At 38.5% G+C, this 23,241-nt stretch overlaps 1 protein-coding gene and 1 pseudogene across 11 annotated transcripts in view; one reads left to right on the top strand and one right to left on the bottom strand.

Annotated features, from left to right (window-relative positions):
• The window catches only part of MAP7D2 (MAP7 domain containing 2), a 204,314-nt gene that overhangs the window by 143,460 nt on the left and 37,613 nt on the right, over positions 1-23,241 (bottom strand). The window contains exon 1 of one of the 11 annotated variants that reach the window (XM_056793324.1): positions 7,932-8,211. The exons of the other annotated variants lie outside the window; for them this stretch is intronic. The gene's annotated coding sequence lies outside the window, so the exon portion shown is untranslated. Of the gene's footprint in view, positions 1-7,931; positions 8,212-23,241 lie in introns of those variants that run through there. 11 annotated transcript variants of the gene reach the window in all.
• The window catches only part of LOC100013692 (MOB-like protein phocein), a 112,728-nt pseudogene that overhangs the window by 53,906 nt on the left and 35,581 nt on the right, over positions 1-23,241 (top strand).

Below are 23,241 nucleotides of genomic sequence, written 5' to 3' on the forward strand. Positions count from 1 at the left end.
AACCACCGATTCCACTTACCAGGTACTGAAATGACTTTTTTTTAAAACCCTTACCTTCTGTCTTAGAATCAATACTAAGTATCAGTTGCTAGGCAGAAGAGCAGAAAGGGCTTGGCAATGGGGGTTAAGTGACTTGCCCAGGGTGACATAGCTAGGAATTATCTGAGGCCACACCTGAACCCAGGTCCTCCTCTCATTGAGTCAGCCATCTAGCTGCCTTGAAATAACTATTTCTTATTACAAAATGGCCTTAAATACTAGTGCTTAAATATTACTAACCATATCTTTATAATACCTAGAAGGCAACTAAAAATAATTGATTTTTTAAAAGCCTATATTTTTATAAATACGTGTATAATATATACATAAATACTGTATTTTAAAAAGTCATTTTAAATCTGTAGGTAAATAGCTTTGCTTGCACATTGTCTTCTCTGTTAGGCTGTGTTTGGGATTTTGGGAAGCAGGGTCTGTCTTTTGCTTTTCTTGGTGTCTTTTCTTTGTGTCTCTTAGCAAAGAGCCTGGTATATACATGGTAGGCTCTTAATAAATGTTTATTGACCCACTATGTGTTCCTTTATACCCAACATCCTTCCTTAAATCACATTTATTAAGGATGACTGCTTCTTTTTACAAAACTGTCTCCAATACAACCTCTAAATATTAATTAGCACATATATGTGGGTAGAGAATGAACAAATATTCAGTGCCTTTTGCTAAAAAATCATCATTTTAGATCTATAAATCTCCTTAAGATCGCCTTAAAGATACAGTAGCGACATCTCTACTTTTCCAAACAGGAAAAAAAAAATGTGGCAATACTCAACTCAAAACAAAGAATTGTATGGACCAAAGTGAGATGTGCAGAAGCCAGCCAGCTGATAAGCATATATTAAGTGTCTACTCTGTGCTAGGCAAAGGGCAGCTGTGTGGCACAGTGGGATAGAGTGCTGGGCTTGGAGTCAGGAAGACTTATCTTCCTGAGTTCAAATCTGACCTCAGACTTCCTATCTGGGCAAGCCACTTCTGTAGCATCCCAAGTATATTCACATCTATGAAATATAGATGACTGTATGATTACTGTGTCTCCAAGCATAAGGTTATACCAATGAGGTTTGTGAATGTAACCTTGAACTGGCCATGCGGCCCTTGGCTAAGACAAACTCATTAACATGCTCGGACTCAATTCCCCGGGAAAGCCCGGTTTGCAATCTACACTCCCAAAGGTGTTCCCTCTACCTTGCCACCCAATCTTAATTGTCTATACTTTGTGATGTGGTCACTACATCCTTGGGAGTACCGCCCAAGCAGGACAGGAATAAATTCAGAGGCAATCCCATGAACTTCCTCTTGGCTTTCTCTCCCCTTCCATGGAGCTCCACTGGGCTCCTCAATGACTCTGTCTCTCTCTCCTCTTGACCTTCTCCTTCCCTGAGGCTGTAACCATCTCAGCTGGCATTTCCTACCTTAATCTCCTCCTCTGCCTCGTGTTCCTTTGTACTCATACTCTCCTATCAAAGGGAGTATCATAGGGATTGCCTGCCCTATTCAACCACTGACTTGTCCGTGTCTTTCATTTCCACCCTGGTTCTCGGTTCCTACCTCTCCTCGGGTCCCATCACAAAGGGGAGCCCCTCCCTTGTGGGACCCTGCTGGTCAGGGAAGTCCATTAAGGAAAAACCCCACACTTGGCACCCCGGATTTGGGAGCGAAATTCCTTTGTCACAGGCATTCAAGCACGTGCAACTTGAGGAGCAATCATCGAGGTACGGAATCACAAAGGTGTGACCAGAGAGGTGGTCTCTGACGGTAAGAAACGTCTTTTATTTCAGTTTCTCATTTTAAGAAATTATCTAGAACCGCGGGTCTATAAGCCTCATCACATACTTGTCACCGTAGATGGTTAATGTCTCTAATTGAACAGAAAGGTATTGAGATCTCTGAAACATTGCTTAAGTGGGAACTGAAGCAAAGCCTGAATTCCCAGCAAGGGGAGTTCTCAAAGTGTAGCTATGAGATCTGATTGGTGGGAAAAAAAGAAAAAAACGAGGCAGTGTCAGAAAGAAAGACAAAGTATCACAAGTCAGTTGGGACACTTGGGAAACTACAAGGATGGCCTTGATGGCACAACCTGTGCAGACTTTAGGCATCACAGGTGCTGGAAAGCCAAGCCTCAGTCTAACCCTAATTCTCAGAATGCCGAAGGTCCCTCCACCTGTGGAGGAAAAAGCCTCTGCTCTAACCTATCTCTTAGGGCAGATGGCCGAGAGAGCGCCATGGGCAAGTCTAACACTTTCTCCTAATCTTTTCACTATGGAGGATTCCATTCTAAAAAGCGGGGAAGCCATAACGTTCAATGCGTTTGGCTCACAGCTACCTCCTCTACCTTTTAAAACGTGGGAAATGAGGCAAAGGGCGTTAAAAGCAAAGCCATTTCAGCATCCCGATCATAAGGTAGAAGAATCTTTCCAAATGCAAGAGGAAGTCCCTTCCTTGGAAGCTTTCAGCTTTCTTCAGCCACCTTCATCCTTTAAGGCTTCTTATCTTGTGCAGCCCGCCCCCTCCCCCGCAGAACTCTGCAAGCCAAAACAGCAATAAGGAGGCTACAGATAGCCCCCTGCAAAGGAGAAGCAGGATTTCTAGATTGTGCCATAGCATGCAAAAACATGGGAAACTCAGCATTACAGAGCTGATCAAAACTCTTTAGCAACAAATTTTACACCAGATGATGGGAAATTAAGACAAATATTACCTGCTGCTAAGAGCACATGGATTCTAATTACAATGCTACATTAAACAAGGAGGATTGACTTGTCTCTCAGTCTTTTGCTCTTCCTTTCTCTAAAGATACTAACAATATACTTAACTCACTTCCTTTAACTGACTGATCTATCCTTGCTATCTCTCCCCTGTCCGATGCTGCAGAAACAGACAGAAATATTCAACGTCAACCTCTGCCTCCACCCATGCTTAATGTAGTATTATGATCATTTAAAATGTATAGAAATAAGCAGGTAGAAATGTTTCTTCTACAAAACTTAGAAATGATTCCAATAGTACAGACGGAAGTTTAATTCAGCCTCTGGCCATTGAAATCCTGACTCCTATAGAAATCCAAAGCAGAGTATCAAGCTTCTAGCTAAAGCATACGGGGCTAGATAAGACCAAAACAGACGAGTCCTAGAACCAAACCATTCTTATCAATTAAATATAAGTTCACGGCAAGAAATTTCTTTACTTAAACATTGCTTATTGCAAAAGTGAGGCAAGAAAAAAGCCAAAAATCATAACTCTGTGCCATAACACTTATCTACCAGAAGTTACCCGGCACAGGTGAATGGGGAAAGCTTAATGAGCAACGCTTAAACTTAGAGCAAACCTTTCATCACTTTGGGCTACTAGCATAAGGTTAAAGTGCTGTTAGGAGACGATCCCTCACATAAGGACCATAAGATCATATCAAAGCATGAAAACTATTCCTTAAGAACCTAAAGGAAGACCAGTTTAAAAAAGGCAAAGCACGTGTTTGCCCTAACTAGGAAGCAAACAGACATTTTGCTCTCATGAGGACAAATGAGCAAAAAGACTTTCTTATCAGCAAACCCCTCCACCAGTTTAGCATTTCTAAAAGGCACAGGCCTTTTGAAGCAGCACCAGAGAAAGCAGGAGGACTATTATTCAAATGTAAAGGTATAAACCTGTTATGTCTTTCAAACAGATCTTTGCTAAGAGATGGTATTATTATGAAGCAAAATTTAAAAATTAAATTGTCTTAACTTGGATTGGACATGGCAAAATTACATAAGGTCTAATTGTATTCCTTAAAAGGCAAAGTTTTAAAGTTAAAAATCTTTCTCTGACTTTTGTCATATGCTACAGGAGATATTTTATCTGTAATATTTTAAAATGAATTATTGTATAACTGTAGGCCAAAAACCAAGGTATAAACACAAATTTATCAAGGTTTTCAGAGGTAAATCCTCATGGACTCTTGCAACCATGTGACTCACTACCAAAACTATTTGGATCTGGAAAGGAAACTTAATTCAGCAGTTTCATATATTGATCCTGCCATATAGAAGGCAATGCATCTACACCTCAGGTTACAAGTTTTTATGGCAAGTATTGAATATTATCAAAAGCAAAATTAAAAATCAGTGCAAATTTTTAATTGACTAGCATCAATTGGCATATGCTTTAGAAAAATTTCCAATATATTCCAATTTTAAAGATGTAGGAATCATTAAAAATTTTTAAACAGGACATAAGGTCAACAAGGATAAAAATCAGCAGCCATTATTTAAAAACCTGTATAAAGTTCGAAAATTGTATGTAAAGCACATTATTGCAACTTTATCCAAAAAGCAAATTAATTAGAATTACTCAATATCAAAATAATATAGCATCAATTCTAAATATGAGACACATTCTCAGCATTGCCAGGCATCAGAGTAAAAACAGTGCTGGTAGGATTCAAATTGTTAATCAGCAGTAAATTATTAAGGTTATTAATTAATTTGTTAACCAGTAACAGTGACTTATGTGTGGTTTAGAATGGGCAACACTACCACTCATTCAAATTGCATATATCAATCCTGATCATTATTGCAGTAAAAAACCAATTACTAGTGTACAAGCTCAAATGTTACTTGCACTAGGTGGTCCATTTTGGCAACAGAATCTTATAAAACTCATAGGTAAAATTGATAAGTCCATTCAGTAATAAATTTGACAGTTTAAAAATAATAACATCACAGCAATTGCTATGCTTACATTTACTGCATCTAATTAAGGTACAGCAGATATTGTTAAATGCACAGCATAAGTTGATACAAAAGCAAAAGCTACATGCAGATAGGCTACTGGTGACTATAAAAACCAAACACTGACATTACACTACTTTTAATGACATTTACTATTCCACTGAAGGACAATTGTCATGCTGACATCCATTGGTCTTTTATAACTAAACCAACATCAAGCATGTCAACTTGTATGGACTAAACCCCACTCGTATATTTATGACGTCAGATGGATCCCACACTCCAAAGACTTTATCATGGGATCAAAATCGAAACAGCTAAAATTGTTCAAACACTAATGTATATCTTTCATTTTGGATATCTGTTATATATGTCAAAAGGAAATTTATTTTGTATGCATTGTAAAACTCCTTGTATTGTAAAAAATTGGTCTATCAACAAGGGTATAGACATTGGTATGACTCTCCAAAGGAAAGGAGATAGACATTTTTCATTCATAACACAAACCTAGCAACCCTGACTACAAAAATTATGTTTAATGCAGGGGATGCTGAACAGGAATGTTCAATGCACAGATGGTACCAATATCACTCTTAAAAAAGGGATGAGATATCAGGCAAAATGCACTTTAGAAATTTTTAATTAGGAACCAACGTTATTCAAAATTGATCATCTACATTCATGTGTAGATCATATTCCTGACAATGACTATGTAGACGTTATGTGCCAACTGCCATTGCTGTAGTTAAATGATAACATCGTTGTTGATCACTACTCCTGAAACCCCATCTTTATGGAAACTCTTTCTTGCTCTCTAACACCAGTCCCAGAATTCAGACGGCCGCTGGATTCGGGGTATATTAACTTCCACTTCAGGTACTGGAAGACGTTCTGGTACATGAAAGTAAAGCCTAGGTTGGACAATCTCTGTGGACGCGCAGTTGTTGAACCTCCTAGATGGAATAGGTTATTACACACATACATGGAGCAAGGGCAAAGTATACACTAAGTTTCTCTTTTTTGGAGTATGTATTGAAAATAGGAAAAAATTTGGCACTAATAGGCTTGTAGAAAAAGCACATTGAATATTATTCATTTACAACTAGGAAAAGTAAGTTATATCAAACTCTGTATGAACAAGTAACTGTAGAAATCGCTTCTACATAGAAAGCAACTCAAGCTTCTATCAGTCCAAACATTGGTTTGGTGGAATGAATTTTGCAAACATTGGTTATGTTATTCTTGGTTATTATGTTGATTAGTTCATTTTTAGCAGAGATTTAAATAAGGCTCATATAAGAAATATGCAGCCAGAAGGTACAATGTCATTTCATTAGCTTCGTTCTTGTTATGTCTTCAACAAATCAAAATGTTATATTTATGGCAAAATTGATATTTGTATTAATGTTTGCACTACTGTTTGAAAAATGTAAAAGATGCTAATATCTTTGGTATGCTATTCAAAAAAAGGGGGGGATAAGACAGAAAGTATTTTAAGAACATTTTTATATCATTTTAATCCTATTGAGCAATTTTGATTTGATGCTCTCACTTTTCTCTGAATATTTTGATTATACTATGTTGTTTTCATTTTTCTCTTATATTTTGAAAAATATTTCAAGTACTTTTAACACTCTAATCCTGAGCAATGAAGGTGCAAATGTTTCTCTTAATATGTACCCAACAGAATCAGATTACAAGAACGTGACAGCAATTGTTAAAGTTGCAGGTGACTATCCTGGGAAACCATCACTGATTGCATAAAAAGGGAATGCAGAGGACACCTCAATGGGCCGGATAGCCAAAGCCACACACACAGGCATATATTCCATAAGAGATGGATATATGTGGGCTGCTGAGGTTGGAGGTACTGGGACACGGTGCTTGACACCCTCATTCATAGGTGGCTAGGGTATCAAAGTCCAAACATATTGCCATGTGGCAGGCATCTAGGCGGGTATCCCTAAAATGCATAATCAGTACAAGGGAGAAAAAGGAAATTCCCCTTCATATCCAGATGCAGTCATCTTTCATCTTGCTACAAAAGCACTGGCAACTTCTTATAATCCTAACTGTGTGTGGGTAATAATCTAATGCACCTGTCCTATGTTCTATGGGACTACTACCTCAATAATTCAGGATAATCAGAGTGAAAACTATTTTCTCATTACTTTTGTCATTATTTTTATCATTTATGAAAATTTTTATCTTTGATTCTGATTGTTCAGTATTAAGAACACATTTTATATTTTTAATTTTAGTCACATTTCTATATCAATCACCTTTCATTTTATTTAAAAAAAGAGGGGGGGGGATATGTAGCATCCCAAGTATATTCACATCTATGAAATATAAATGACTGTATGATTACTGTGTCTCCAAGCATAAGGTTATACCAATGAGGTTTGTGAATGTAACCTTGAACTGGCCATGCGGCCCTTGGCTAAGACAAACTCATTAACATGCTCGGACTCAATTCCCCGGGAAAGCCCGGTTTGCAATCTACACTCCCAAAGGTGTTCCCTCTACCTTGCCACCCAATCTTAATTGTCTATACTTTGTGATGTGGTCACTACATCCTTGGGAGTACCGCCCAAGCAGGACAGGAATAAATTCAGAGGCAATCCCATGAACTTCCTCTTGGCTTTCTCTCCCCTTCCATGGAGCTCCACTGGGCTCCTCAATGACTCTGTCTCTCTCTCCTCTTGACCTTCTCCTTCCCGAGGCTGCAACCATCTCGGCCTGCATTTCCTACCTTAATCTCCTCCTCTGCCTCGTGTTCCTTTGTACTCATACTCTCCTATCAAAGGGAGTATCATAGGGGTTGCCTGCCCTATCCAACCACTGACTTGTCCGTGTCTTTCATTTCCACCCTGGTTCTCAGTTCCTACCTCTCCTCGGGTCCCATCACAAAGGGGAGCCCCTCCCTTGTGGGACCCTGCTGGTCAGGGAAGTCCATTAAGGAAAAACCCCACAACTTCATCTTGTTTGCCTCCGTTTCCTCACCTGTCTAAATGAGCTGAAGAAGGAGACAGCAAATCTCTCCAGTATCTTTGACAAGAAAACCCCCAAAAGGGTCACGAGTTGTTGTAAAAAATAGACTCTAATACAGGACTACAATCCCCACGAGCCTTTGCTCCACTTCCCCAGAATGCCTTGTAATCTCACCTGGGCCGAGATCGAGAAGGTATTTAAGCTGATTCAAAGGCTTTTGGCGCTCTTGGCTCTTGGCTCTTTTTTTTTGGACTTCCGTTTTGGAGCAGATGCGTCTCTTCCGTGATGTGATGTGAGGTTATTTTGTCTAGGCCTCTGGCCTAGGCACATGTTTCTTACTTGTATATTCTTTAATCCTTAATCCTTAATAAACCTCTAAAAAATATAATACTCCTTGCAGAGAGAAACTAATTTCTGCCTCAGATGCCTCAGTCTCCCCGACTCCCCTAAATTTTAATCTTTACATTGTATATGACTGAAAACAGGCAAACGACTCTGTTAGGCACTGGGCTGGGGATTTGAAAAGAGGCAAAAGAGAACCCCTTTCCTTAAGGAGCTAATGATTTAATACGGAGGAAGACAAACAAAAAATACATACAAATAAGTGATATTACATTTACTTTTAAATAAGAAATAAAAGAGGAAAGGTACTAGAGCCCAGCTGTATGTTCTCTGCACTCTGTTTAGAGGCTAAGGGGTTAATTCACATCAAACCTACCCGTCATCCATCTTGATATATCCACTAGTTACCTCTGTGGGGATCTCAGAGAAAATGAATAATAAAGGCTGCCCTTTTCCCAGCCTGACAGACCAGTTGCCTCTTTTGATAAGTATAAAAAGGCCCTATCCATTTGTGGGAATTAAAGTAATAAAAACCACAACACTAAGCTCTGGGCACTTCCTTCCTTGCCACTTGAAAGCCTCTATAATATGCTATAAAGGCAGGTTGCCTAACAACCATCTGTAAGAGTTCCTTTTTATAGTAACAAGGAAAATGGATTCCCAGGTAACCAGAGATTTCACTCACTTCTGTAATCAATATGGAGCCCACTAGCTTCATTAAAAGAGAAAACCAGTGGGTAGGATTTATGACAATTTCTCTAATCTAAGATTTCTCAAACGACAATGCTTTGGATTCATCTGAAAGAATGACAACAAATTATCATCTGAGCAAAACATTTTGACAAATTCCCCCAAGCATTGTATTTGTATTAACAAAGGACTAAGTAGGCATAAAAATATTGAAAATGCCCTGCCTAGTGGTAGAAGTTAGGACATTTTGAAGTCAGTGGCTCTTTATAAGGAAAAACTTTTATTTTTTTAAACTCTTACCTTTCATCTTAGAATCAATACTGTGTATTGGTTCCAAGGCAGAAGAGTAGTAAGGGCTAGGCAATGGGGGTTAAGTGACTTGCCCAGTGTCACAGCTAGGAAGTATCTGAGGGGTCATATTTGAACCCAGAACCTCCCATCTTTAAATCCACTGAGCCACCCAGCTGCCCTTGGAAAAAAAATTTTAAACAGTTGTTACCTCCCTAAGAATTGTTCAAGTTGACATCCCTCCCCTCCCCATTTTTCCAATGTTCATCCCAATTTTCCCCTGTATTCAAGGACAACAAAATTCAGTTTTGGTTTAGAAAAATCAAAGAACCCAATCAAGTTTTTGCCAGAGAAGAGTAAGATGTGATTGGCATAAGGGCTATCAGAGCACAAATTGTAAATAGTTTCCTACTTGCTTACTTAATTTTCTTATACACTCAAATGCAGTTGTCAAGCTGGCCCTCCTCTGGTGTACCATCTCCCCAGGGTTGGAAGTTCTACCTAACCTCCAGCTTTCTCTCCATCCCTGAGGATCCAAGCTCAGGATTCACTCAGGACTCAAAAAGGATTGGTGGGGAGAAAAACTCTCAGATTCATAAAATTTAGGAACTTAAGCTGGAGTTCAGAAGGACATAAAGAGGACTTGGGGCTCAAGGCTAAAACTAAATACAATTTCAGGTAAATTATGGTTAAATGGGCTTCATATGGCCTGATAATCTAAGGACCATTTATATAGCATCTTTGTTCCTATGGGGAAATGTGTTCTCCTCGCAGCCAAATAATTGTCTTACAAATGAACTCCTGGAAGACAAGTCATTCCTAAAATAGAATTTGTCCACAAATTCAATAATTCAATTCAATAAATATTTTGTCAAGAGTATAATCAGGAGTAGTCTAATCAAATGGGCAGCTAGGTGGTACAGTGGAACCTAGATTCAGGAAGACCCAAGTCTAAATCCAGTCTCTGATACTTATCAGCTGTGTGACTCTGGGCAAGTCACTTCATCCTGTTTGCCTCTGTTTCCTCATCTGTAAAATGAGCTGGAGAAGGAAATGGGAAACCATTCCAGGATCTTTGCCAAGAAAACCCCAAATGGGATCAGGAAGAGTAGGACACAATTGAACAAAAACAGCATATCCGCTCTCTTCCTTTCCAAGGAGAATAATGGAAAAGATTCCAAAGTGACCAGTTCTCTTCATTTACATCTTAAGAATACCACACCCACATCTTGTGTTACCTCTTCTGGTATGTTTCTATTTTCATAACACCAGATTTAAGAGCTTATGAAAGCTCTAATTGGTGAAGATAACATCTACAAATGTTAAAAAGGGAAATCATAAAAGGGCATTTATTCATCACTGAGCGTTTATTTTACCAAAGCCTGAGGCAATGAAATTAGAAGGCTTCCATTAAAACAGAAAGAAACTGCAATCATTGGCAAGAAATCATCATTTTTGAAAAACCACTAAATAATAATACCTGACATTTTCATTGAGCTTTAGAATTTGCAAAGCCCCTTATATGCATTATCAATGACTGTGAATTTGGCAGTACTGCTATTATCATCTCCATTTTACAGATGAACAAACTGAGGTAGACTGAGGTTTAAGTGACTTGCTCAGTGTCATACAGCCAATAAGTTAAAGGAAGAATGTGAGCTCAGGTCTTCCCAAATTAATGCATCTATCCGGGTAACTGAGATAGCCTTCTCCTTGATGGTAGAAGTGGTTTTAAAATTTAATTTAATGCTCAAATTAATTAAATTTAATGCAATGAGGTGTCTGTAAGTAGATCAGAAATCTATCCATCATGCCATATAGCCTATCACTTCCTTCCTTCTTCCTTCCTTCCTTCCTTCCTTCCTTCCTTCCTTCCTTCCTTCCTTCCTTCCTTCCTTCCTTCCTTCCTTCCTTCCTTCCTTCCTTCCTTCCTTCCTTCCTTTCCCTCACCTTCTATCTTAGAATCAATACTAAGTAAGGTAAGGTAGGTGAGGTAAGGGCTAGGTTCTTCTGCCTTGGAACCGATACACAGTATTGAATCTGAGATGGAAGACAAAGAATTTTTTTAAAACATACTTTCTGTTATCAAGGAGAATGCTATCTCAGCCAAAGTGACCCAGAGAGATATTTTCCAAACCTACCTGTTTGGACATCAATCATGGCGGTGTTGGGACTAGCAACAATAGCTTTGGGATTCTGATTGTTTTGAACCAAAAGCATTTAGAAGCACCAAACTCCAGAGTCAGAGAATCTGGTCCAAATCCTGCATCTGCAACTATATAACCTTGGACAAAACCCTTAACTGCCTCAAGCTTTGATATCTTTTTCTGTAAAATAAAGGGGTGGGATTGAATGGCCTTGGAGCCATTCTACTGGAACAATTCTAATTGCAATAGGACTTCAATGTGCCACCCATCTCACTGTACCCTTGATGATGAGTGACATCTCTGTAAGCTGACCAGAAAAGAGAATGAAAGTAAAGTATTATTGGAGCCAAGAGATGGGTTCCCACTCCAAATGAGACAGGACTCTTCTGATTGCTAATATACCAGGTCTGGGATAGAAAGCTCTGGATTCAGCTGTTCCCCATACATTCCTGCTAAGAGGAGGAGGTGGGGAATGAGCCAGTAGAATCACAGCTTTTCCATTAGAGTGATTATTGACAATGGGTACAGAGATCTTTGTCAGACTATACTCTCAAGAGTGGCTAGATATAGAATGGTAGGAAGTAAAAATTCTAGAACCCATTCAAGCATTTCATCAACAGCCTGATCTGACTACTTCTCCATCCTCCCTGTTTCCTTTCCTCTCTGACCTTTTCCCATTTCCTATGGGCTACAAATCCAGGCTACCATGTCTCTCATCTTCTTCCTCTTTTCCCAAAATGAGTGATCCTAGTAGCTATGTGGTTTTGTCCCTCCCTCCCTTCTTTGGGATAGACAACAGACAACATCTTTGATGGACAACTAGGTTTGGTGAATAGAGTTCTAGGTCTGGAATCAGGAAGGCTGGAGTTCAAATCTCATCTCAGACACTTACTGTGTGACCCTGGGCAAGTCAGTTAGCCCTGTTTGCTTCAGTTTCTCATCTGTAAAATGAAGCAGAGAAGGAAATGGCAAGCCACTCCAATATCTTTGTCAAGAAAACCCCAAATGGGGTCACAACTGAACAACAATTATGACAACTATGTAACTCTCACTGCTTAAGACTTGTATGGTTGTACTTAAAGTCTAGGCCAGTGGGGTCAAAGTCAAATAGAAATAGGAGCCTCTAAATTGTACATAATGACATTTTGACCTGAAAAACCACATTTTTTTCCCATTTGAATTAGTTTATTTAGTCAATTTAGAACATTATTCCTTGGTTACAATAAGTACATTATTTCCCTCCCTCCCCTCCATCCACCCTTCCTGCAACCAACATGCAATTTCATTGGATATTGCATGTGTCCTTGATCAGAACCTATTTCCATGTTGTTTATGTTTGCACTAGGATGTTCATTTAGAGTCTACATCCCCAACCATGTCCCTTAGATCCATGTATTCAAGCAGTTGTTTTTCTTTGGTGTTTCTACTCCCACAGTGTTTCCTCTGAATGTGGATAGTGTTCTTTCTCATAGATCCCTCCAAGTTGTTCAGGATCACTGCATTGCCACTAATTGAGAGTCCATTACATTTGATTGAACCACAGTGTATCAGTCTCTGTGTACAATGTTTTCCTGGTTCTGCTCCTTTCACTCTGCATCAATTCCTGGAGGTCGTAGTATTCCATCACCAACATATACCAATTTGTTCAGCCATTTCCCAATTGAAGGGTAGCCTCTCATTTTCCAATTTTTTTGCCACCACAAAGAGCTCAGCTATGAATATTCTTGTACATGTCTTTTTCCTTATTATCTCTTTGGGGTACAAACCCAGCAGTGCTATGGCTGGATCAAAGGGCAAAAAGTCTTTTAGTGCCCTTTGGTCATAGTTCCAAATTGCCTTCCAGAATGGTTGGATCAATTCACAACTCTACCACAACACAAATGCATTAATGTCCCTACTTTGCCACATCCCCTCCAGCATCCATTACTTTCCTTTGCTGTCATGTTAGCCAATCTGCTAGGTGTGAGGTGATACCTCAGAGTTGTTTTGATTTGCATTTCTCTGATTATAAGAGATTTATAACACTTTTTCATGTGCTTATTAATAGTTTTGATTTCTTTAACTGAAAATTGCCTATTTGTTTCCCTTGCTCATTTATCAATTGGAGAATGGCTTAATTTTTTGTACAATTGGTTTAGCTCTTTATAAATTTGAGTAATTCAACCTTTGTCAGAGGATTTTTGTAATGAAGATTGTTTCCCAATTTGTTGCTTCCCTTCTAATTTTGGATGCATTAGTTCTGTTTGTACAAAAACTTTTAAATTTGATGTAATCAAAATTATTGATTTTATATTTTGTGCTTTTTTTTTCCTAGCTTTTGCTTGGTTTTAAAGTCTTTCCTTTCCCAAAGATCTGATGTGTATAGTATTCTGTGTTCACCTAATTTACTTTTAGTTTCCTTCTTTATATTCAGGTCATCCACCCATTCTGAGTTTATCTGGGTGTGAGATGTTGATCCAAACCTAATCTCTCCCATACTGTCTTCCAATTTTCCCAGCAGTTTTTATCAAATAGTGGATTTTGGTCCCCAAAACTGGGATCTTTGGGCTTATCATAGACTGTCTTTTTTTTTTTAAACCCTTACCTTCCATCTTGGAGTCAATACTGTGTATTGGCTCCAAGGCAGAAGAATGGTAAGGGCTAGGCAATGGGGGTCAAGTGACTTGCCCAGGGTCACACAGCTGGGAAGTGTCTGAGGCCAGATTTGAACCTAGGACCTCCCGTCTCTAGGCCTGACTCTCAGTCCACTGAGCTACCTAGCTGCCCCCCATAGACTGTCTTGCTGAGGTCATTTACCCCAAGTCTATTCCACTGATCCTCCTTTCTGTCTCTTAGCCAGTACCAAATTGTTTTGATGACCACTGCTTTATATTATAGTTTGAGATCTGGGACTGCAAGTTCTCCTTCCTTTGCATTTTTTTTCATGATTTCCCTGGATATCCTTGATCTTTTGTTCTTCTAAATGAACTTTGTTATGTTTTTTTCTAATTCAGTAAAAAAGTTTTTTGGTAGGTCAATGGGTATGGCACTAAATAAATTAATTTGGGTAGGATTGTCATTTTTATTATGTTAAATCATCCCACCCATGAGCAATGTTTTTCCAATTGTTTAGATCTAGTTTTAATTGTGTGGAGAGTGTTTTGTAGTTGTGTTCATATAGTTCCTGTGTTTGTCTCAGCAGATAGATGCCTAAGTATTTTATATTGTCTAGGGTGATTTTAAATAGAATTTCTCTTTCTAATTCTTGCTGCTGAGATGTGTTGGAGATATATAGAAATACTGATGACTTATGTGGGTTTAATTTGTATCCTGCAACTTTGCTAAAGTTGTTGATTATTTCAACTAGCTTTTTGGTTGATTCTCTAGGATTCTTTCAGTAGACCATCATATCATCTGCAAAGAGTGATAACTTGGTCTTCTCATTGCCAATTTTAATATCTTCAATTTCTTTTTCTTCTCTAATTGCTACTGCTAGTGTTTCTAGTACAATATTAAATAATAAAGGTGATAATGGGCATCCTTGTGTAAAAATGGAGCCTTGAATCCAGGACTTCAATCCCCAGAAGTCCTTGCTCCACTTCCCCAGAATGCTTTGTAATATCACTGAATTCTCACCTGGGCTGAGATCGAGATAGGGTATTAACCTGATTGGAAAGGCTTCTGGGCTATTCTCTTCTCTTCCTGTCTCCACTGGCAAGCAGACGCATCTCATGATGTGAGTGAAATTGAATTGGGCCTTTCAGCCCACCTAGCACATGCCTTTCTAACTTGTATTTTCTTTAAATTCTCAACCTTAAATAAACCTCTAAAAATATAATACTCCTTGCAGAGAGAAACTAATTTTTACATCCCTCAGTTTCCCTAAATTTTAATCTTAACTGTTGGTGACCTAATGGGACAAAAAACTCTCAATTTTTTTAAAGAAGGATAGCCTAGATAATGATTTCTAAGCTGCCTTTCTCCAAGCCTTTTTAGCCTTTTGACTCATCTTGGCCCTGCTCCAGCTCCCGGCCCTGCTTTTCCACCCCAGCTGCCCACTCCTGCTCAGGCTACTGCTCCTGGTCTTTCTCTCACTCACCTGGCCCACTTGATTCAACCTAGATTTCAATCACCTGGTGACCTGCCTGCCCAACAAACTAGCCTTGGAGCAGATTACTCATCACACAGGACTCATTTCTACTAGCTGGTAACAAACTGGGGTATTGACCACGTGGGCAGATGGTAAGATGGGAGAGAGACAAGAGGGAAAGAAGAAAGGCTTTTTCAAGCAGGAACTTAAAAACATGGCTATTTTACAAGGATATCTTTTAATTGCATTGATACTTTTATTGACTTCATCTGCATGTCAGAGAGGAGATTCAGCTCCCTACAACCATTTAGCTAACTTTGGGGAGGCAGCTGGGTGTCTCAGTGGACTGAGAGCCAGGCCCAGAGACAGGAGGTCTCTGGTTGAAATCTGGCCTGAGACACTTCATGGCAGTGTGGCCCTGAGCAGATTGCTTGGACCTCATTGCTTACCCCTTATCAATTTGCCTTCAGACAATAGACATTTAAATGGATAATAACCCAAGGAACTTTAAAGACTGGAGGTTATATATTTTAAGGCATTTCAGACTCCAATGGCTTATAAAAAAAAAATCTCTGTATTTCTATTGCATTTTACTGATTGCTTTGTTTAAGGTTTAACTTTGTGTGATTTTAAATTCATATATTACTGCATTCAATATTATTCTATTATACTGTTCATTTTCATGTACTGGGTTTTAAATACTGTTATATTCTGTTGTTTTTCCCCTATAACTATATTGAACAAATATCATTGTAATTAAGCCTATATATAAAAAACAGCTTTTCTATTTTTGCCTTTGTAAATTGTCACATAGAGGATAGATGGACTTCATCAGAACTGGTTACAATTGCTATAACAACCTTTGGAAAATTTACTGTGCTAAATAATTTATCTCAACTGGTTTTAAGGGTTGTTTTTTTTTTTAGACATGATTTTTAGAAAAAATTTTTTAACAATCTCTGGTCATTTTTGCCTACCCCTACCACGAGGTAAGGCCCATTCTAGTAGCTGAAGTAAAATACATTTTATAACCCCCAACCTTCCCACATTTCTAAATATGTGAATGGAAGTTGGGGCAGTTAATCTCAGGGCATTTGTACCCCTAAAAAGCCTCCAAGAAAGGAGCATCTCTCATTTATACTCTTCAACTCACTACTTTACTTCCACCAGAATGATATATAGATTTCTTGATTATGTTCTTAACCCAAGATGAGTTTTACTTTGTTTAAAAAATATGTTTGGGGGCAGCTGGGTAGCTCAGTGGACTGAGAGTCAGGCCTAGAGACGGGAGGTCCTAGGTTCAAATCTGGCCTCAGGCACTTCCCAGCTGTGTGACCCTGGGCAAGTCACTTTACCCCCATTGCCTAGCCCTTACCATTCTTCTGCCTTGGAGCCAATACACAGTATTGACTTGAACGTGTTTGGGGTTCAAGGTTGTGGCTGTTTTAACATGTGTTAAAGGCAGGTCTTCATTGTTCCACATTCTACCAAGTATCTCAAACTTGGCTCCTACTTGGCTTTTATAATCTGGTCCTTTTTTTTTTTCAGTCTTTCATAGTGTGGTAACTTTCTGTAGTCCTGGCTATTGACTGGGTAAATGCATCATTGCTTAGATCATTTTGATTGGGCCCTGATTCAAGGACCTGTTATAGGTTTATTTTTCCTTTACTTAGAATTTTTACACATAAGACTGATTGTCTATATTTTCATCCAGCATTTTCTTTTTTATTTGGATTTTTCTGATATCTTTTTAATTTCTCTTGCCAATTGATTCATATACCTCATACCTCAGCCATGCATCCCTAAGTGATCCTGTATTTTTCAATCACTCTCTTAACGGGGGAATGTAAAAAATATCATTATTTAAATTGCAAAGTTTAAATTCCTTTTGAGAAGAATTTTAGGTAAAGAAAGATGATACCTCTCTGAATCCAGAAACTGAACTGTTGGAGAAGACACCATGAAGAAGCCTCCAGATCAAAAGCTGCACAAGAATTGAACTTTGGGTGTAGTTGATTGAATATTTATTTGTATGTATACTTTCATGCCAAAGGGGACTGCCCCCAACTGGTTTTTTGTCAATGCGTCCAGCAATTATTGGTTTTGTCCTTTTTTTCCCTTATCCTCAAATTATTGTAATCTTTAAATTGATTATGTTTTTATGATCCTTTGGGGAAGTCCTTCTTCCCAGAGGGGGGAATGTAAAAATGGAAACTTGAATCCAGGACTTCAATCCCCAGAAGTCCTTGCTCCACTTCCCCAGAATGCTTTGTACTATCACTGAATTCTCACCTGGGCCGAGTTCAAGATAGGGTATTTAACCTAATTGGAAAGGCTTCTGGGCTATTCTCTTCTCTTCCTGTCTCCACTGGCAAGCAGACGCATCTCATGATGTGAGTGAAATTGAATTGGGCCTTTCAGCCCACCTAGCACGTGCCTTTCTTACTTGTATTTTCTTTAAATTCTCAACCTTAAATAAACCTCTAAAAATATAATACTCCTTGCAGAGAGAAACTAATTTTTACATCCCTCAGTTTCCCTAAATTTTAACTGTTACACTTGTTTCACTCCTGATCTTATTGGGAAGGATTCTATTTTATCCCCATTGCAGATGATGTTTTTAGATATATACTGTTTATTATAATTAGGTGAGGCCCTTCTATTCCTATACTTTCTAGTGTTTTCAATAGGAATGGGTGTCGTATTTTATCAAAGGCTTTTTCTGCATCTATTGAGATAGTCATGTGGTTTTTATTGGTTTGCTTGTTGATATGGTCAATTATGTGGATGGTTTCCCTAATATTGAACCATCCTTGCATTCCTGGTATGAATCCTACCTGGTCATAGTGAATAACCCTTGTGATGACTTGCTGGAGTCTTTTTGCTTGTATCCTATTTAAGATTTTTGCATCTATATTCATTAAGGAGATTGGTCTACAGATTTCTTTCTCTGTTTTTGACCTGCCTAGCTTTGGGGTCAGTACCATATATGTGTTGTAAAATGAATTTGGTAGAACTCTTTCTTTGCTTATTCTGTCAAATAGTTTGTATAATATTGGGATTAGTTGTTCTTTGAATGTTTGATAGAATTCATTTGTGAATCCATCTGGACCTGGGGATTTTTTTCTGGAAAACCACATATTAACATTATCTATGTTGAACAGTATTTTAATTTATTTTGTTAAACACTTCCTAGTTATATCTTAATCTGATCAAAATCATATGCCATCACAGAGTTTATTGCAGTGTGCTCTGTGACTCAAACAATACTGAAGATTGGGTATAATATTTAAATTCTTTACTGTAGACTATTTCATCCTTTATCATTTCAAATCAATGACTCACAATAGGAGTGAGAACTGAGAGAAGGAATAACAGGAAAAGAAGGAAGAGAAGATTTCATCGATTTTTTTAAAGTTCTCAGAAATAAGGGCCTTTGGTAGTAAAAGTAAAATCTTACTGTGGCTAGTCTATGGACTGGTGATTGGGAAGATTAGTTTATGATGGCTAAGCCTGGCAACCTAGCATAAAAAAATGGAGGCAGTGGATTGAATGTTTGGTCTGGAGTCAGAAAGACTTGAATTCAAATCTGCCTCAGATTTACTAGCTGAATGACCCTAGGCAAGTCACTTAATCTTAGTTTGCCTTAATCCATTGAAGAAAGAAAGGCAAACAACTGTAGTATCTGCCAAGAAAATTAGCCCATAACATGACTACGGAGTTACAAAAAGTTGGACACAACCAAACAATAAGATACAATCCACTAATCCAATCCTTTTTATGTGAGTGGTTGTGGCTAGATTTTTAGAATTTAATATTAAGAAGTAGATTTCCAGAAGAAGCTCTTTTGCTATATATTTGCTTATTTAAGATAAACAGGAATTTCTGGCATGGGCAACTTATGTTCCAACTTCATGTGAGTTCCTTAACACAAATTTATGTTTGTGAATATGTGTGCATACATGTCACCTTTTCTCGTGTATGAGTGATTTGTTAAAGGGAAACGTGTATATCTAGAGATGCATGTTTAGCCTGGGCAAGGCAAGGTTTGTTGGTGTTCTATGAACCATTATTCACATTCATGAAGGTTTTTTTAAAACCCCTTAAAATTAAATCAATAAGCAGATCTTGCCTTAATATGTTTAACAGCATCTATCAAAAATTAAGAGCTAACATCATTTATTTGTAATGGAGAAACACCAAAAGCTCTGCCTAATAAGATGAGAGTAAATTAAAGAAGTAAATTAAGAATATTCCCTATCACAACTATAATTTGATATAAGCCTGGAAATGTTAGCTATAGAAACACAAGAGAATAAGTACAATCAAAGAAAAGGCAAAATCGTCTGTTTGCTGGCAATAAAATGGTTTGCATCTCCTAGAGATAGAAGAAAAAAATTAAAATGATCATTTTAATAAGGTAGCAGGATATAAAATAAACCCACAAATCATCAGCTATTCCATGATAAAATTGGGCAAGAAGCAAAGTAACTTTAACGTGTATGAAATATCTGGGCGTTAACTTACAGATACACATTTTTGACATTCTTGTCAAGTCCCAACAACTCTGTCCAAGAGAACCCTTCTATAGCCAAAAAAAGAAATAGTTTAGCAAAATAAATCAGCACACATGACCATGTCTGATAATGTCTAAAAGCCTTGTGCTACTCTCATTCTCCACTTATATAAGAAGAGAGGTCTCATCATCTAACCCTTTAAGTTATGATTGGTTATTATCTCAATCAGAATATTGATATTTTCTTTTTTTTAATGTGGCCATTGTTTAAATTGTTAAGTTAATTTGTGGGCTGAGTTCCTGAGTTCAAATCTGGCCTGAGACAGCCGGGTAGCCCTGGGCAAGTTAATTGACCATGTTTGCCTCAGTTTCCTCATCTATCAAATGAGCTGGAGAAGGAAGTGGCAAAACCACTCCAGTCTCCAGATTAGGTTACGAAGAGTCAGAAATGACTGAAAAAATGACTGAACAACAAAAATTCTTCTTATTTAGATCTACTCCCTCAGTAGACAGACCCTTTATTTCCAATTTTTTGTTACTATAACCAAAATGTATGCCAAAAATACTTTTGTGTAGATGGTTTTCTTGGATGCCCTGGGGGCATATGCCCTATCTTTATGCCACACATATAAAAAAGTAAAGGGAAGAGATTCAGCACCCAAGGGGAGAGAAAGGACTAAGGGCACCTAAGACTGAGACCTTGTATAGAAAACACATAAACTGGAAATGGGTGGGGCAGAGGAGAAGAGTTTGGATGTGGTCAAGCATTTTTCCTCTTGGGTGCATCTGGATGGATGGATGCCCATTCAGAGATCCACCTATAGAAGGAGAGTCAAATGCACCCAAACCAAGCCAATTAGTACTGTGTATGAGACTGCACAAAAGTATATAGACATTAGGGACACAACAGTCTGCAGCAGACAACAATCATGGGAAAAGCATTGGATTTAGAGTCAAGAGGACCTGGGTTCTGATTTGGACTCTCCTACTTACTAACAGTGTGACCCTTGGGCAAGTGACTTCACCTCTCTGGGATCCCTCTTCTATAAAATGGGGGGGGGGTGTTAAACTAGATGATTTCTAGGGCTTTTTCAACTCTAAATTCTATGTTACTAATGACCCTACAAATTGGAAATGAACATAAGATAAATTCAGTCAATCTAAGTAGGAATCCCTTTCTGTAACTTCTGGGCTATGTAGTTACCTATGTAGACCATGCACAGGGGAGTTAATTTCTCCAGCTTTGGAATTTTGCCCCATGTCTAAGTTGTCTATTCTGGTGAAAGTACAAACTCGGCTTGGCCATTCTCTCTCTCCTCCCTCTCTCCTCTGTCTCTGTCTCTCTCCCTCCCTCTCTATCTCTATCTCCCTCTCTGTCTCTCTCTCCCTCTGTCGCTGTCTCTTTCTCTTTCCCTCCTTCTCTTTCTGTCTCTTTTCCTCCTGCTCCCTCCCTCCCTCTCTCTACCTCCTCTTCCTCTCTCTCTCCTATCTTTCTCTCTCTCCTTTGCTCCCTCCCCCCTTACAAATAAACTCTTACCTTCCTTCTTAGAATTAGCATGGTTTATTGGTGCCAAGGCAGAAAAGAGATAAAGGTGATGGTGAACCTTTTAGAGACTGAGTGCCCAAACTGCAACCTTCACACCACATGTGAACCTCCTACCTTACCACAGACAGGGAAAGGAGGAAGCACTCCCATTGGGCTGCTGGGCAGAGGGGTGGATCATATGAGAAATGTCCTCAGGCTCCATGGAGAGGGGAGTAGGGAGCAGCGCTCTCTTGCATGCATGCCATAGGTTTACCTACATGGGACTAGGTAATTGGGGGGTTAAGTGACTTGCAGAATGCTTCACCTGGAGTCAAGTCTTGAGATCAAATCTGCCTCAGACACTTCCCTGCCATATAACCTTGGGTTTCTGTCTGCTTCAGTTTCCTCAGCTGTCAAATGAGGAAAATACTAGCAACTACCAACCATGCTGGTTGAGATAATAAAATGAGATAATGGTTGAAATGTAAACTTTAAGTGCTATATAAATGCTGCTTATTAGTAATATAAATATTATAACATACTTATATAAATGTAAATACTATTTTATTCTATCATTTTGTAAATATTAATTTTAATATTATTATTATTGCAATGCACTGCCATGTACTAAGTATGAGGATACAAACAGAAACAGCAAGACAGTCTTACTTGTATTATTTAGAAATCAATATTTGGGGTGCTTTAATTTTGTCCTTCCTGTCCCCTTCTCTCCATCACTAAATGCCTTATTATAACAATCTGCAAAGCTCTACCCTGGCCCCGGAAATCCTACTGCTGTGAATAACGCAGCCTGAACCCTGGAATGCTCATTCCTTGTTAAGGCATTAATTAACCAGACACTAAATTTAAGAAACCCACTCTGTTCTTTGGACCTCAGGAAAAAGAGCCAGCCCTATAAATTATTGAGCTCTGGATGAGAACAAGCTCTCCAGATGTCCCCACACTGGTCAGATGCTGATCATTCCTGAGGACCACAGAAGGAATGACAGCACAGCTGGTCCTGTTTATGGTGGAATTTGGTCTGCCTGTGCTCCTCCACTGAGTACTACTGACCTTAACTTCTGAGAGATTCTCAAAATGCAGAGAATTTAATAAAATCTGAGAGGTTTTTGATCTCTTTAGTCATTTTCAGTTGTGTTCAACTCTTTGTGACCCCATTTTGAGGTTTTCTTAGCAAAGATACAAGTGGTTTGCCATTTCCTTCTCCAGCTCATTTTACAGGTGAGGAAACTGAGGCAAACAAAATTAAGTGACATGTCCAGGGAAACACAGCTAGCAAGTGTCTGAGGCTGGATTTGAACTTGGTCTTCCTGACTCCAGGCCTGGCACTCTACTTCATGAAATGTATGACTGACTAAATAATTTTGAGCAATCATCTCCAAATGCTATCCCCGCCCAAGATTAAGAATATTTCTGAAAAGTCCCAAACTGATAGTAAAGCATGTCTCTATTCACTCTGCAGAGAAGAAACAAATTGTATGGAATGAGAAACATTACCAGAGATAGCTAATGTATTGATAATGATGATAATGATTTGTTTTGCTAAAGTAGGTGTCTTTGTTAGAAGGGGACAATTTAAATGGGAGTCATGTGTTCTATTCTGAACAGGCTAGGGAAATAACGGTGATATTTTAAAAATCAATAAAAAAAAAAGATGGAGAGAGAATTCCCCCCAAAGCTTTGCATGACATACAATTAGTCCATTTTGAAAGACTAAACTGGGGGCACAGAAGCTGCTCATTATAGCAGCAGATAGATTCTAAGTGGACTTGTTGAAGCCACAAGTTCAAATGTTTTACTTTATAAATCTTTTACTTTTACTTTTTACTTTATTTTTTACTGACTATGTGACTCTAGGTAAGTCATGTAAGTTCTGTGCCTCAGTT

Source organism: Monodelphis domestica, chromosome 4 (assembly GCF_027887165.1).
Source record: "Monodelphis domestica isolate mMonDom1 chromosome 4, mMonDom1.pri, whole genome shotgun sequence".
NCBI classification, from domain to species: Eukaryota; Metazoa; Chordata; class Mammalia; order Didelphimorphia; family Didelphidae; genus Monodelphis; species Monodelphis domestica.